General features: G+C 41.1%; 1 protein-coding gene across 2 annotated transcripts in view; it reads left to right on the top strand.

Moving 5' to 3' along the window:
- Positions 1-16699, top strand: part of LRMDA (leucine rich melanocyte differentiation associated) — a 773841-nt gene that overhangs the window by 264038 nt on the left and 493104 nt on the right. The gene's annotated exons all lie outside the window — the stretch shown is intronic.

Below are 16699 nucleotides of genomic sequence, written 5' to 3'. Positions count from 1 at the left end.
CTACCAAAGAGACCAATTTAATCAATAATATCGACTGTATGGACACATAAGTTCTAGATGCAGGCGGTGAACGGGAGGTGCTGTGAGAAGATGGGGGAAGATGAATGCGTTTTTTATTTTACAATGGGGGACATTCTGGCTACTAAAGGAGACCCTTCCATACCAAACAAATACATGCTCAATGGGTGTTGTACTTCAGGGTTCTTCTCTGAATATCATATTATACCTGATTAAAAATCTAACTTATCAATAAACTGGCTGTTATACCCGGCTTCGCTCGAGTTAATTTGGTACTGGTGTTCACACGGAAAATCTTATAAAGTCGTGGTTACTTTAGAGATACCGAGGAAAAAATATGTTCACCATTTTGCATGGTGCTTTGCGTTACCCAGGAAACACCAAGTGGAGGTAACCATGCAATGTTTCCTTTCTATAAAATGACATCGGGAAGTGAGAGAATTAAATTACGTACGTAAAATTTGGACACTAATTCTTTTGCACTTAGAATTGAATAATCGAGTTGGGACCTCTTTACTTTTCCTATTTCGGACATAATCTATGCTCGTTCCAAATTTCAAGTTTCTATGACATCGGGAAGTGAAAGAATTAGATTACATACTTACAATTTGGACGCTCATTCTTTTGCGCTTAGAATTGAATAATCGAGTTGGGACCCAATAACTTTTCCTATTTATGACATAATCAATGCTCGTGCTAAATTTCAAATTTCTATGACATCGGGAAGTGAGAGAATTAGATTACGTACATAAAATTTGGATGCTAATTCTTTTGCGCTAGAATTGAATAATCGAGTTGGGACCCATTTACTTTTCCTATTTTGGACATAATCTATGCTCGTGCCAAATTTCATGTTTCTACGACATCGGGAAGTTGGAGAATTAGTGGCGAGTGAGTCAGTGTCTTTATATATATATAGAACTTGTTTTGTCTGAAAATAAATTATTTGTCTACAAAATTGGCTTCATTCCTTATCAAAAGGTATTCTCTGTATTTGTATGGAATTTACCAGAAAGACTGTGCAACCTTATGAAACTGGAGCTATATGGATGTACAGTACAGGGTGATGCATCTCTATGGCAACCCTATTACAGTTCATTAAAAGAACACAAATTCCATAAAGTTCTTCTTAAACTCGCCTGTTAAGGTTTTATAGGTGAAATTACCGCAGCATCTATAAGCTAAGTTGACACAAATTCTTACAACGCGAAGATGCCAACATTAGTCTGAAATTCAGTTTAGAATGTAACTAAACGCCCTTTTATATGGGCCGATGACCAGGCATGAACGTTTGTTTCACCAATTATTAGCCAATGTGAAAATACACACAATTAGCCGACGAATGAGGCAAGACTTGCTCATCAATTGAGCGTGTATTTTTTGCAGGCATGTTTTCCCGTGTTAGCAGTGCTCTGACAAAGCATTCCTCATTGCAATGAACTATTGCAGCTACATTAATCCACATGCTAGCAATAAACTGTAAATATTATCAAGCACCTGTTCATTACCATGAACAGATTACCTGTACATGTTAAACCAACTTATGTAAGCACCACAGTAAAAAAAAACTAATACATTTTTTCAGGGACAACCATTTGAATCCATCTTTCGAGTACATTCCACTTATTCAAGTGTACTACAACCAATTTTTGATGCCTTTGGAGTGGATGTGACCATAAATTTTTCACACTGCTACAAGCTTTTCTGCCATTGACTTATGCTTTCATACTACTTGTAACCCAACAGTAGTAGGGCTTATTTTTGAGGTACAGAACATGTTCTGCATGCACTTGACCATGTTCTGTGGCCCTACTTGATTTGGTTAATGTTAAGCTTGAGTAGGATCTCTTTGTACCTGGCAGACCTTGGTAACTAGAACATGCAAATTTTGTTACATAATAGTTTAACCCCTTAGTGACCACCCCATAGTGTTTTTACATCCTACTTTAGTGGGCTTTAATTCCCAGTGATGTAAAAACATGAGGGCATGTTTTTACATGAGGGCAGCTGAAGATACTCACTCCCGTCCTCCGCGATGTCCTGTGGCAATCTGGTCCTCTAGGACTTGACGCAGATCTTCTGCGCATGCACGCAGCTGTCATTACGTCAGACACATTTACAGAAGCCGGGAGGCCCAGTAAATTTAAAATATTTCTGGAGGCAGGTGATATCACAGAGGACCGCAGTGCGCAGTCGCCGGGCCCGTGATCGCCGGTATCTAATGGATACCCGCAATCACGTAAAAGTTAAAAAAAAGTTAAAGTTTCAGCTGCCCTCATAGACCGGATCCATGAGGGCAGCTAAAAATACTCACCTCTATCCTCCGTGATGTTCCGCGGCCACTGGTGTAACTACAGGGGATGCGGCCGCACCCTCGCCCAGGAGCCTTAGGCCTCATGTCCACGGACAGATCCGCAGCGGGCCACCCGCATGCGTGATCCGCGCCCCATACGGATGCATTGGACAACCGCAGGTAGTTAATTACCTGCCGATGTCATTTTCCCCTGAGGCGCACATCCGCCGGGCCGCAGAAAGAAGAGCCGGCCGCGACGGAGGGAAGATCTGCAGCGTCCGGAAAGGTAAGTTATTCTTCTTTTAGGCATCATGTCCGCGGAAAAGGAGGGACCCGCTGCGGGATTCTGCATGAAGAATCCGCGGCAGGCCTGATTTTCCCCGTGGACATGAGGCCTTAGGGGGCCCATAAGGCCTCTTAAAATTTCACCTCCCCTTACGTATTGTTTCCGTAAAGGGAAATGAAATGATATACTTAAGGTCCCCAGATTTGTCCCCCAATCGGATCTTTATCTGCGGACCTTTCTCAGCTTCGAGGCATGTGCCCGTTAGCAAAATGGTGGACACATGCACAATAGTCAAGAATTGTCCGTTAAATTTAAAATCTCACTGCTCATTGCTACTCAACGTAGCCAAGAGCTTGGCGATGTCACGGGGGCCACGGTATGCAATCACGTAGAAGTAAAAAAAAAAGTTTAAGTTTAATCCCCCCTCACCGATGCAATCAGGGAGAGGAGATGAAACGTCTTACCAGAGGCCTCTGCATTTGAATGCCAATGGACCGTCCTGGCTTCTGTGCATGCATCCGCCAGCAAAATCCCCTTGCTCCCAGCTACCAAAGGTCACCAAGAGCCTGGAGCAGTGCCCGGTGGCCTCGTTGAGTGGTCCCTGGTCACGTAATAAAAAGGTAGCGATCTACTTTAGGCCAGTCTCACACGACCGGATAGAAATTGCGCATTCAGCATGTGATTTGATCAGCAGTAATACAATGATCAATCAAATGCATTGGATTACACAATTCCGCTCAAATTAGCAGGTCAGAATTGTGTAATCAACTCATAGAAAGCAGCATGTTCTATTTTACCGTGGATATCCGCAACCTAGAGCCCATTGTGCTCCATGGCCGTAGATAACTACATTGTGTACGAGCTGTGGGTACCTGCGTCATCGCTAAGCGACGGCACGTGAAATACAAACAAAAAAAGGTGTACTGCACATGACCACCTGTGTGAGTACGCAGTTATGCGCAGTGCATTACGTGGCCGTATGCAGGGCCACGACTGACTCATAGGCAGGATCCACTGCTGACCTCCACAAGCGGATTCCACATATGTCCGTGTGAGCCCGGCATTATTCAGAGCGCTACCTGTAATATGTAACTTACAAGAAGCCCCCAGGAACACTAGTCTTCCTGCAGTTCCAGGAGCATCTTGTTTAGCGCCTTCTGTGTGAGACCGCCGCATTTCGGCAAGCTTACGAAGCCTCACAGCGCCACTTTTTATACCCCATCCCAGCCACTGCAGAAAGAATGGCAAAAGGAGGGATATCCGGTTTTATTGCCCCATGTGCCCATCCCAACCAGGCCTCCGTAATTACCCCCGTCTTCGGACATACCACACAGTTTACATTATTGCTTTTATCTAAGATTTAGGGAATGCCATGGGGTGAAATTATTTTTAGGGAGTTCTTTTTTTTTCCCCGCACAAGTGAGCAATAGGACCTGGAATTCATTCAGTTGTGCCTTGAAAGCCAATGGAGGGAACACCTATCCATGTGTTTTATAAGCAGATTACGGCTACAATGGGTATGGTTCTGAACACGGGACAAACAGGGGGATCCATTTTGGGGTGAAAGTCTTTATTCATATGTGTGCTGTACAAAAAAAAACAGTTTTTAAATTACACAATTGCCAAAAAAAGAAAATTGTAATTTTTCCCTTCTGCTTTGCCTAGGTTCATTCAAAAACTCTGGGGTCAAAATACGCAGTACACCCCTAGATGAGGGTCATTTGTGGGGGCTCTCCATTGTTTTGGCCACTCAAGGGCTCTACAAGTGGGCTATGCGGCCTAAAAGACCTTCAAGCAAAATTTCTGTTCTGAAAGCCATCGGCTGCTGCTTTCATTTTGGGCCCCGTTGTGCATGTAAACATAAGATTAGGGCCACAATGGGTATGTTTTTGAACACAGGACAAACAGGGGGTATCCATTTTGACGTGCAAGTCTTCACTCATATGTACACTACCGTTCAAAAGTTTGGGGTCACCCAAACAATTTTGTGTTTTCCATGAAAAGTCACACTTATTCACCACCATGCGTTGTGAAATGAATAGAAAATAGAGTCAAGACATTGACAAGGTTAGAAATAATGATTTGTATTTGAAATAACATTGTTTTTACATCAAACTTTGCTTTCGTCAAAGAATCCTCCTTTTGCAGCAATTACAGCATTGCACACCTTTGACATTCTAGCTGTTAATTTGTTGAGGTAAGCTTGTGAAATTGCACCCCACGCTTCTAGAAGCATCTCCCACAAGTTGGATTGGTTGGATGGGCACTTCTGGCGTACCATACGGTCAAGCTGCTCCCACAACAGCTCAATGGGGTTCAGATCTGGTGACTGCGCTGGCCACTCCATTACCGATAGAATACCAGCTGCCTGCTTCTGCTGTAAATAGTTCTTGCACAATTTGGAGGTGTGTTTAGGGTCATTGTCCTGTTGTAGGATGAAATTGGTTCCAATCAAGCGCTGTCCACTGGGTATGGCATGGCGTTGCAAAATGGAGTGATAGCCTTCCTTATTCAGAATCCCTTTTACGCTGTACAAATCTCCCACCTTACCAGCACCAAAGCAACCCCAGACCATCACATTACCTCCACCATGCTTAACAGATGGCGTCAGGCATTCTTCCAGCATCTTTTCATTTGTTCTGCGTCTCACAAATGTTCTTCTTTGTGATCCAAACACCTCAAACTTGGATTCATCCGTCCACAACACTTTTTTCCAGTCTTCCTCTGTCCAATGTATGTGTTCTTTTGCCCATCTTAATCTTTTTCTTTTATTGGCCAGTCTCAGATATAGCTTTTTCTTTGCCACTCTGCCCTGAAGCCCAAAATCCCGCAGCCGCCTCTTCACTGTAGATGTTGACACTGGTGTTTTGCGGGTACTATTTAATGAAGATGCCAGTTGGGTACCTGTGAGGCGTCTGTTTCTCAAACTAGAGACTCTAACGTGCTTATCTTCTTGCTTAGTTGTGCAACGCGGCCTCCCACTTCTTTTTCTACTCTGGTTAGAGCCTGTTTGTGCTGTCCTCTGAAGGGAGTAGTACACACCGTTGTAGGAAATCTTCAATTTCTTAGCAATTTCTCGCATGGAATAGCCTTCATTTCTAAGAACAAGAATAGACTGTCGAGTTTCAGATGAAAGTTCTCTTTTTCTGGCCATTTTGAGCGTTTAATTGACCCCACAAATGTGATGCTCCAGAAACTCAATCTGCTCACAGGAAGGTCAGTTTTGTAGCTTCTGTAACGAGCTAGACTGTTTTCAGATGTGTGAACATGATTGCACAAGGGTTTTCTAATCATCAATTAGCCTTCTGAGCCAATGAGCAAACACATTGTACCATTAGAACACTGGAGTGATAGTTGCTGGAAATGGGCCTCTATTCACCTTTGTAGATATTGCACAAAAAACCAGGCATTTGCAGCTAGAATAGTCATTTACCACATTAGCAATGTATAGAGTGCATTTGTTTAAAGTTAGGACTAGTTTAAAGTTATCTTCATTGAAAAGTACAGTGCTTTTCCTTCAAAAATAAGGATATTTCAATGTGACCCCAAACTTTTGAACGGTAGTGTATGTTGTCCAAAAAGCAGTTTTTAAAATGACACTATTGCCAAAAAAAAGGAAAATCTATTCTGGAGTGTAAATCCTCATTTACATGTGCTCTGTAGAAAAAAAAATGCCTTTAAGATGACATATTTGCAAAAATATGAAACTTTATTTTTTTCTCCTCTAAATTGTAATATCTCCAGAAAAAAAATGTGAGGTCAAAATACTCATTACACCCCCTCAGTGAATATATTAAAGTGTGTAGTTTTTAAAATGGGGTCATTTGCAATCTTGGCTTGGTGCAGGAAAACCAAATGTTCCTCAAAATGTTGATAGTTAATGTTAAATGTGTACGTCTCCTAAATGGTTACAAAAAAAGAAAGTTTTTCATATATGTGTCCGGAATAAAGTAAACAGATGGAAATATACACTACCGTTCAAAAGTTTGGGGTCACATTGAAATGTCCTTATTTTTGAAGGAAAAGCACTGTACTTTTCAATGAAGATAACTTTAAACTAGTCCTAACTTTAAACAAATGCACTCTATACATTGCTAATGTGGTAAATGACTATTCTAGCTGCAAATGCCTGGTTTTTTGTGCAATATCTACAAAGGTGAATAGAGGCCCATTTCCAGCAACTATCACTCCAGTGTTCTAATGGTACAATGTGTTTGCTCATTGGCTCAGAAGGCTAATTGATGATTAGAAAACCCTTGTGCAATCATGTTCACACATCTGAAAACAGTCTAGCGCGTTACAGAAGCTACAAAACTGACCTTCCTGTGAGCAGATTGAGTTTCTGGAGCATCACATTTGTGGGGTCAATTAAACGCTCAAAATGGCCAGAAAAAGAGAACTTTCATCTGAAACTCGACAGTCTATTCTTGTTCTTAGAAATGAAGGCTATTCCATGCGAGAAATTGCTAAGAAATTGAAGATTTCCTACAACGGTGTGTACTACTCCCTTCAGAGGACAGCACAAACAGGCTCTAACCAGAGTAGAAAAAGAAGTGGGAGGCCGCGTTGCACAACTAAGCAAGAAGATAAGCACATTAGAGTCTCTAGTTTGAGAAACAGACGCCTCACAGGTACCCAACTGGCATCTTCATTAAATAGTACCCGCAAAACACCAGTGTCAACATCTACAGTGAAGAGGCGGCTGCAGGATTTTGGGCTTCAGGGCAGAGTGGCAAAGAAAAAGCCATATCTGAGACTGGCCAATAAAAGAAAAAGATTAAGATGGGCAAAAGAACACAGACATTGGACAGAGGAAGACTGGAAAAAAGTGTTGTGGACGGATGAATCCAAGTTTGAGGTGTTTGGATCACAAAGAAGAACGTTTGTGAGACGCAGAACAAATGAAAAGATGCTGGAAGAATGCCTGACGCCATCTGTTAAGCATGGTGGAGGTAATGTGATGGTCTGGGGTTGCTTTGGTGCTGGTAAGGTGGGAGATTTGTACAGGGTAAAAGGGATTCTGAATAAGGAAGGCTATCACTCCATTTTGCAACGCCATGCCATACCCAGTGGACAGCGCTTGATTGGAACCAATTTCATCCTACAACAGGACAATGACCCTAAACACACCTCCAAATTGTGCAAGAACTATTTACAGCAGAAGCAGGCAGCTGGTATTCTATCGGTAATGGAGTGGCCAGCGCAGTCACCAGATCTGAACCCCATTGAGCTGTTGTGGGAGCAGCTTGACCGTATGGTACGCCAGAAGTGCCCATCCAACCAATCCAACTTGTGGGAGATGCTTCTAGAAGCGTGGGGTGCAATTTCACAAGCTTACCTCAACAAATTAACAGCTAGAATGTCAAAGGTGTGCAATGCTGTAATCGTTGCAAAAGGAGGATTCTTTGACGAAAGCAAAGTTTGATGTAAAAACAATGTTATTTCAAATACAAATCATTATTTCTAACCTTGTCAATGTCTTGACTCTATTTTCTATTCATTTCACAACGCATGGTGGTGAATAAGTGTGACTTTTCATGGAAAACACAAAATTGTTTGGGTGACCCCAAACTTTTGAACGGTAGTGTATATTTTAGCAAACATTTCTACAGTATGTTTGCACATATTTGAGATATTGCAATGTGAAAAAATGGCAATTTTTTCACAATTTTCCCAATTTTGGCACTTTTAATAAATATACACAAATTCTGTCTATTTTTTACCACCTAAATGAAGTACAACATGTGGCAAAAAAATAATGTCAGAATCACTTGGAATTGCAAAACCTTTATGGAGTCAACGGAGTGACACGTCAGATTTCCAAAATTTGGCCTGGTCATTAAAGCGCAAACAGGCTTGGTCACTAAGGGGTTAAAAAACTTAATCCATGAGCAACAATTATCACTTGGCTAGCTAGGCAGTGACAGAATTATAGAGCACATGGGGGATGACCGCTACATTCAGATGGGGAATCCCTGTCCTCACGATTGTGCGGTGATAAATGTGTGTTGTGGACCAACCCCTTTAATTGTAATTTCCCTCTGTTAGTTAACTCTGGGTTGTCGTCCTATTCAAATATGTGCGTTTTCTGCCTTCTAAACTAAGCATTGCCTTGTCTTTATGTATTGTTTTATAGCATTATCCGAATGAAATGTAATTGAGCAGCACCCAGTTTCTGCTTCTAGATATAGAACTATTCAGCAGTAATACTTTATAGTAGTAGGATATGGTCTTTTTGTTAAAACTTTTGTTTCTGCTTTCTGTAATAGCAACAGTAGAAAATTGATATGTAGCAATAAGAATGGAATTCTAGCTCCGAAGTATAATGAATCAAACATTTTATACAGTTTCTTTTTTGGCATTTTATGCCTGCAAGGAGTGGAGATTCATTCCTTCATGTTTTTTGCTTTGGTTATAATTCATTCTGTGTTTCAACTTGCAGTAATGGTTAAGTAGGTTAAATTACTTATTTTATATTTGCATATGGGTCCCTTCTGCATCCTAAAGCAGTTGAAAGAGTAAGGATTACAATTACCATATAGTAGAGAGTTCAAATTTATTTGTTCTGTTTTTATGTAAAATTATCCCCCTAACATGTTTAAACAGTAGAACGCTTAAGACAAAAAGAGTTGAAATAAACATTATTTAAAATGTATACTAAAACATGATGCCAGTCTTTTAGTCATGACATATTTTTGGAAATTGCATTATATCTGTCTATATTTATGGGGTTTTTTTAGTATGTAGTCAAAACTGAACAAATGTCCAGTCCCAACTAAAGTCTGCAAAGTTGGCTGCGCCACATGTAAGCATAACTTAGGCCAGTCTCACATGACCGGATTTGAATTGCTATGAGTGGACAGCGACTTTGATTTCCGCTCGCAGAAATTAAATCACAGCATATTCTATTTTCTTGCGTAATCCACACAGATGGTTTCATTGAAGTTAATGACAGCTGTCCGACCCGCGGCCCATCTGCAATTGACATTGCGGATGGGCTGCAGGTACCCGCATGCGGAATCCAACCCGTACGTGTGAGACGGGGCTTATACAGAGCAAAAGAACAAGATCATGTACAATATAGCCACTACGGAAATAAATATTGGACCCACTCTTACTTTGCTTTCCTTTAGACCTCTTAAAATTGGTGATATTACTGATCTACACAACCTCCGAGTTGTATAGTGCTGCAGTATGGACCCATAGTCTCATATGCAGCCCTACTGTGCTTTTGGATGCCTCTGAATTCATCCACAGGTATATAGAGGAAGATTTACTTATACCAGCATTTTATATGGCAATCTAGGTAAAGAGCGCTCTGTAGTGAAGTGAACCAAATGTATTAGAGGCACACGTCTAGCCAGACCGTATTTCAAATTGTGAAACCTTCACCAGCTATGAACTGTTGTAGATTTCTGTAATAATTAATGCCAGATTTTGTTGAAAATGTTAGTAATTTCATTGGGCAATAGGTGGTCATACCCTCATGTTTACAAGGTTTTTATTGAAGCAGAGTTCAATAGTTTAATCAGTGAAATACATAGCTATCTGTCATAGCACTTTCCACATTGTCTCTTCTATTGTAGTACACTAACAGCGTCTCTTAAATTTTGAAAATTTAACAAAGCCATGAAACAAAACAAAGCCTTGTTGTCTCTTTTGAAAATCATCTCCGTCTGACGTATTCCGGACGGGTTAAATGGTACCAGATGAAAGAAAGTATTTAAGTAAGGCATAAAGCTTTTAAATTGGTTGTGAGTATAGGAGACAAAACCTGGTAGTTCTTTGTTAAACTCCTGAAGTAAAGCAAGGGGGTAGCAAAAGAAGAGAGGAGGAGAGAGATAGTTAAGGCCCATTTAGACACAATGATTATTGCTGAAGATTCGCCCAAATGCCATCTTGTGAGCGATAATCGTTGTGTGAAAACGCGTGCCCATCATGCATATTGCGTAACCTATTCGTTCATCGTTTTCTTTAAGTCTGCCTAAAATCCATCATTCAGCAGTTCGCTTTTCTTTTGGTTTAAGTGACATTCGTTCAGCAATTTGAGGGGAGTGTTTAATCGCTTGGTGGGGCGTACATTCAGCTGGCTAAAGGTAGAGCGATTGGCTGTCAGAAAGACAAAGCTTCGATTTTAACACGCCCACCTAGTGCTCAACCATTGACTGTGCCATTGTGACGTACCCTGCAAGCAGCAACCAAGACCATTGAAAAATTAATTTGCCATTTTAAACGCACGTGCAAAGGTCTTCGATTCACGGATCATTTTTATTTAGGCTCGTGCAGATTTCTGAGCTAGAGATTATTTGCATTCCAATGACAAAAATACTATCGTTTGTACCACCTAGTTTTTTTTCATAGAATTCCTTAGCATAGATTGCCCATAATAGGCGTCTTTTTTTACCTTTATATTAAAAACCTCTAGTTTCTTTCTGTCACTACTAAACAGCCAGGTTTTAAAAAAAAAAACAAAATAAGCGCACCCACCGTTTTCACGAGCCAATACAAAGAAGCTCTTTTTTTCCCTTCACTAAATGCGCATGCCTTTCAAACAAACTATCGCTCAATTACCGTTTAATTATAGTTTAATGCAAATGCTACAAAACGATAATCGAATAACTGAAATGCCCTGCCGCTACGTCCATCTTCCAACGATTTTGGTTAGGTTAAAACATCATTCTTTAAAAGCAAAACCATCGCTCATTTTTGATTGTTATAACGAATTTTGAGCGATAATCATTGTGTCTAAATGGCCCTTTAGTAAGAAATTAGAGGAGGAAGGAGATAAAGAAGGGTTAAGGATAAGAGAGGTAGATATGGTATACCCATCTGAAGCATCTCACGCAGCACAACCCCACTATGTATCATAATGGTTTAATAACCAATCAGAGAAAGAGGGTGAGCCTCTAAAGTCTATCCAGATTGACGCCGTAGAGAGAAACTACCCCAGGTCCTCATTTTGAGACGAGCATCTAAGCTCCTGCATGTATCTCAAGTGATCCAATGCCTCTACCCATGTGATTCTCGGGCTACCTATACTCTGTTTCCAGAATCTGGGGATGACCTGTCTCATGGCCATTACGAAGTGGCGTAAAAGTCCCTTTTTGAATCTGGAGCTAGATCCCGGGAACATTGACAGAAGCACCATCTTTGGGGTATGTATATCGAAGATGTACATAATTTGTTATATAATTTAGCAATATCTTGCCAGAGAGTATATATAAGTGAAAATTCCCAGCATATGTGTAATATTGAGCCAATTGTGCTGAACATCTCCAACATTAAACCAATATTGATGGAAAATTTTATGTATTTTAGTTGCATAAAAAGAACAAAATCTCAGCGCCTCATATACAAATTAAAAAACATTATACGGAATAGTGAGTGTCCACTCACCTGGTGCACAGTGGACTTCTCTGAAAGGAGAAGCCACCGGCACCCAAAGTCCATGACAGCCTCAAAAACAATCCTGGTCCACAATCCCAAACAATAGGAGAGACGTCCCGGGGTTATAGCCTACGTGGGGCTATGTATATCCAAATAGCAAGAAAAATACCCCCGCTCTCCGGAACCAAGGCACCAATATAAGCAAATATTATACTTTATTGCGACACATTTCGGCGGTACATTGCCGCCTTCTTCAAGCAATACATTCATTTGAAAACACACACCTTTATAGTTACAATAAAATTATTCTTATGATCGTGTGTTTGTAAGTAAGAATAATTTTATTGTAACTATAAAGGTGTGTGTTTTCAAATGACTGTATTGCTTGAAGAAGGCGGCAATGTACCGCCGAAACGCGTCGCAATAAAGTATAATATTTGCTTATATCGGTGCCTTGGTTCCGGAGTGCGGGGGTATTTTTCTTGCTATTTTGATGTATTTTAGTTTGAGTTCTACACCATTGTGATATTATTTTATAATTAAGCTTCTGCAACCTGTTATTGACATTTTATGGGTTAATTTGAATAATTTGGTCTGGAGTTCTCCAGAGAATGACCTGCCCAGTGCGCTCTCCCAGGCCCCAATCCAGCCAGAAGCTGACTCCCTTGCCTACCCAGCCAGTAACAGACCATAGTTCTTGGAAACCACATGTATAGGAGTTTCCCATACTAAAAGGGGTGAGCTCCTTGACCAAGTCAGGAAGTTGGGCAATGGTATTAATAAAGCTTCTTAGTTGGAAGTATTGTGGCCAAGAACCGTCTGGGACGGTCTGGTCAGCATCTTGTAACTGATGTGCGGTGATGAAGTTCTCCACACAAAGCCAGTGATCAGTTTCCAGATCCTCTTCAAGAACTGCTTAGGCACATCCCAGGGAATGGTCTGAAAGATATACAATATTCTTGATGTACAATGATGTCTGCAGGGCCTGGGGAGGAAAGGGACTACCACTGCCACCGCATTGAATGCCTTCAATAAAGGGGTAGAGACTAAACTACAACACAAGTTATAAAACCTGGAGGTAAATCCATCTGGCCCCGGACTCTTCCCAACTTTCAAACCACATAAAACCTGCTTCATTTCCTCAGCTCTATAATCAGGTTCAAAGTCCTGTGCCTCTTCCCCAGGAATATAGACCCTGGAACATTAAGCTCCAGGTATTGTGTAATGTCCTGTTGTAGTATTGTTCCTGAGGAGCTATAAGAATGTAGGATTTTGCATAGTCTGGAGTAGTAGGAGCGAAACTCCTCCAAAATTCCCTGAGGAGTATGCACTAGCACTCGTCTCCATTGGGAGAATTGATGGAAAACAGATGTGATCGAGAGGATCGATGCCTCAGTGTTCTGGCCAACCAACTACCGCATCTGTCACCAACCCATAATACCTTGCTCTCACTGTATCCTTGAGGTAAAACATCCCCCTCAAGACACACTTTGATGCCTCCCACTGAATGGGAGACTAAGTGGAGCCTGATTGGTGATCTGCTATTAACTTCTGAATAGCCATTTTAATTTCTGTCAAACATACCGTGTATTTCAAAAAGTTGTTATTAGGCCACCAACTCTTGGTTCTAAGTCCCTCACTACTACAACCTAGTGTTCCATATACCAGGGAATGGCCAGACCAAACAAAATTATCTAGGAATCATCCTGGTGTATTATCTAAATGTTTTTGTGATAAACAGGTAACAGCTATACCAATTATGTGCTAGTCAGTGGAAACTATAATCTTTCCCATTCGGTGTAGTATCTGCCATAGGTCCACCAATTGTAGACTTACCAGGGCCTTTTTCACTCTGCTAATCCCCGAACGGCAAACCGATTTTCGGCCTGTGGACATATCCAAGGAATGATCAAACACCAGGTTAAAGTCTCCTCCCAAGACAATGCCCATTCCCTTAGCAAGTCTTTCCAGTTTCTGGAGAACTCTGGACTAGAGATGAGCGAGCGTACTTGGTAAGGACAGATAATCGAGTGAGTATCGTCCTTACCGAGTACCTGCCTGCTCGCCCGCAAAGATTCGGGTGCCGGCGGGGGAGAGCAGGGGGGGGACGAAAGGGAGATCTCTCTCTCTCCCCCCGCTCCCTCCTGCTCACTCCCGCAACACAGCGTTCACCCCCGTTGGCAACCGAATCTTTGCGGGCGACAGGCAGGTACTCGGTAAGGACAATACTCGCTCGAGTATCTGTCCTTACCGAGTACGCTCGCTCATCTCTACTCTGGACCCAAATAAGGTTTGTTCCTGATTGGGGAAATAAATGTTAGTGACTGTATATCTAGATCCCAATATTGTAATTCTTAGGAAAAGGTATCAACCCTTTGAGTCAACCTGGGAAGTCAAGAGTAGGCTGAAATGATTTATGCAAGGCTATATAGACTTCCCCAGCCTTACGACTCAGATGTGGAGCATGATACCAGTTGGTATAATAATTGTTACTACAACGGGGAACTCATGAAGCCGCTAAGTGTCTTTCTTCAAACATGGCTATCATTACCCTCTTTTAATGAAGCCTGTATAAAATTTGACTCTGTTTTTCCGGTTTATTAAGGCCCCTGGCGTATCTGCAAAATGTTATGGACGACATGACTTTCTATTTAGGGAGTGAGCCATAATGAGTGTAGGCCACTCCTAAGAGGACACCAAATGAAAAGATGCAAGTGGGAGAGTAAGGTAGTGAAGTGCGAAAGCAAGGAAGAAAGAGAAGAGGTGAAGAGAAAGGAAAAGGTAGATAACCCATAATTCCTAATAAAACAGTGAGTTACAGAAATGTAATTTGTTTCAAATCTAACAAATGACTTCTGTCATTACAAATATCCATGTTGTAAACCCTACGTGGGGAAAAGGAAGGTAATAGCGAGCCCACACTTCCTTACTAACCCCCGACAATTGATATTACCTAAAGCTGGTGCACTATAGATCCCAGTATCCCCACATAAACCCATCCTGACTACATATCAGTAAAGGTAGATGCCAGGCTCCGTTGTGGTGGATCCCCCCAGAGCCCCAGGAATCCTGCTGGAGGGAATAAGCTGTACAAAACGAATTATTACATGTAGGCCCAGGAGGAAACCAATTCTTCCAAAGCAAAAAGGCCAGTGAACATCCCTGCAAAATAAAGATGATGCATAAATTTAAAGATGTAAACAATATATTGGAGATCGTACAGTGTTTGGTCACTTTTGGCTACTGCCAGAAAGAGAGAGTCTTTATTGAAAGCTATATGAACAGGGGGAAAGGGCAGTCCTCCCAAGGTTAGAGGGCTTGGTTAGTTGTTTGTATATTTAGTTCCTCTAGCATTTCTCTTTGTGGAAGATCTTGTATGTCCCCTTTTTTAAGCCCTGACAGCTGTGGTGCAAAAAGGACAAAAAGTCGGAAATTATTGCACCAATATGACTTGCAAAAGTTAGAGACCTTTTAATGCCCTGGTGTAACTACCGGTAGTATAAAAATCCCCCCACCAAGTAGTTATTTTCATAAAAGCGTACTACTCCCTGTCTGCATTGACCAGTCTCTCCCTATTTGTGTATGAACATAGATGTCTGTAATGCAGGTGCCTGTCAGAATTGTATGCTGCCCACAGCTCAGGCCATGAAACTCCTGAGAGAATAAGAATAAGGGGTCCAAGCACTTTAAATACGTAAATCACACTATCAATACCAGAAGGAAAATTTATACTGAAACATATAAACACCAGATTGAAGTCGTGAAGAAATTTTTTTCCCTTAAATAGGGAAAATTGTGTTCCACCTCATTGGGTTTTTTTTGCCTTACTCTGGATCAACATTGGGGGGGTAAGGGGCTGAACTGAATGGACACAGAGCTTTTTTCTGTTTTACATACTATGTAATTATACAGTCGGGAACAGGCATGCACAATTTTTTATGCATGTGTATACGTGTGTGTAATAAATATAGATATAATAAAATTCCCTTATATGATGATAATGTATAGGTATAGCCTATAATACTGCCATACACCACAGTGCACATACAGTGTTGGATATTTACATAACGTTGCTGAACAAAATGCATTATACAAAGGCAAATATTAGCACCCTACAAGGCCAAAGTAAAACTGCCACACTATGATGAGTAAACGGTGATTAAAAATATCACTTTACTGTTAAGGGGGAAATAAACACTCAAAAACCAGTATTTCTACCATACAGTGATCATACTGTGGTAGATAACATCTCTATACAGGCAATCTATGTATAAATGATCACAGTACAGTTATATTTAGTGACTAACAGAGGACATCTTCTGACTAAAATAGTCCACTTTTCCAACTGGCCCAAACCGCCATGAAGATTTCTTCCAACCAAGATTTATGTTTGCAGAATTTTCAACACAGACATCTTATGTTCTTCTGCATTTCCAGCAACCCAAAACTTTTTATCAAACTTCACACATTTTCCATCCTGCTACTACCCACAATACCTACTATGTGGCACAATGCCATCAAATATTGTAGTTCAAAAGTAATGCTGTCATAACCTTTAATTATCCCCCCCCCAGAATAGTACCACACAGACAGCATCCCAGAAATCGACAATAAAGTGCTTATAAAATTAGTACTGCCAAACAGCTAGAGTCCCATTTTGTGCACCAGAAGTTAATAGTGCCCCACACAGTAATAGTGCCGTCTTTTGTATCCCA

Source organism: Eleutherodactylus coqui, chromosome 4 (assembly GCF_035609145.1).
Source record: "Eleutherodactylus coqui strain aEleCoq1 chromosome 4, aEleCoq1.hap1, whole genome shotgun sequence".
Lineage (NCBI taxonomy): Eukaryota > Metazoa > Chordata > Amphibia > Anura > Eleutherodactylidae > Eleutherodactylus > Eleutherodactylus coqui.
This window is presented reverse-complemented; position numbering and strand designations above follow the sequence as displayed.